We start from the raw sequence: 1396 nt of genomic DNA, 5'->3' as shown, positions 1-1396 counted from the left end.
ACAGACACTGTTTGGGAACCTGAATGTATGATATTTCCTACACTTCCCATGAAAGAGTGGTGAAAGATAAGCAGACATAGCCATGTATGTTACTTGGCCTTAATAAGCACTAATTAATTACTTGACCTCAAATAGCATTACGCTGTTACCGTACTTATTCTCGATATTACAACTTCGATATTAACGAAATATTTTGACCTTTTTTTTAGATCCCTTCATTCATTCAAACATTTTAAAATTTTGATGGGTGAACCACAGTACTGCCTGTATACATGCTCCGCCTTTTTTATTTGCGCTGACAGTTATTGTTAGCATACTTTCGATAAATTATTTGAAGATCATGAATAATTTTAAAACCATTGAAAATTGAAAATGGTATCAATTACTGATATCAACTGATTTCAAAATTCATAATTTTTTAAAATTTGTTTTGAATTTCATTCTTCCATTTTAAAGCAATGTTTGTAATCTTTCGACTGGAAATTTGAAATTTTACAATTCAGATATCACGAGTAAAATTTTTTCTTTGATACTTATATTGTTCTTATTGCTTTGTCCTTTCATTTTTATTTTGTCTATCTTGATCATTTCCAGATGCTTTCTGAATTTCTTAATATTACACTACCAAGAGGTTTTACTATCATTGAGAAGAGAACTGATTACTGTTTTTCCTCCGCCAACAATTTTTCTCCTACTGGTAATCTTACGTACTGACATTTTTGTGAACCTTTTATTTTTCCTTCCGTAATCGATTATTACCTCCTGGTGTTATAATGTTAACCAGTAATTTTTCGCAAGTGATTCCCTTTTTTTAAAATTATTTATAACTTATATAAGTTTGCCACTCGATCAAAGACATTTGTACATCCATATACTAGAATTAAATTAGTAGTTTAACATTTGATCTTATTTCCAACCACTCATAAAATGTTGACAAAAATTCAAAAAAATTCCTGGTTTTACGTTTCACATTTGCGAACACATAGAGGCTCATGTGAAGTTCCAGAATGTCGGTCGATCCCGGTACTGCAGCTCTAGGTTATTCTTTTTATCTGATAATTTATTGAAGCGAGACGTCGTGGCTAATTGTTATTTTAGTCAGAAGAAAATGAATAATCTTCGAAAGCATAAAATGAATTTGCAAAACTATCCGAGGTAACTGTCTAGCAAAACAGTACACTGTTTTTAAAACTTTGTGTTATATCATAATTTGTCAATGGATTCAAATCAATGGGTTTTTTAATTAGACATTTAATTTCTCAAAAAGAATACAACTCGCAAATTGTACAGCCAGAAAAAAAAAGTTTTCGAAAGAAAATAATTTTGAAAATAACATTTCCTTTCGAAAACAATTTTTTTTTTAGCTGTACAGTTCGGAGTTGTATTCTTTTTGAGG

This window comes from Loa loa (assembly GCF_000183805.2).
Source record: "Loa loa unplaced genomic scaffold supercont3.206, whole genome shotgun sequence".
Classification (NCBI taxonomy): Eukaryota; Metazoa; Nematoda; class Chromadorea; order Rhabditida; family Onchocercidae; genus Loa; species Loa loa.
The sequence above is the reverse complement of the archived record's forward strand: the minus strand, read 5'-3'. Positions refer to the sequence as shown.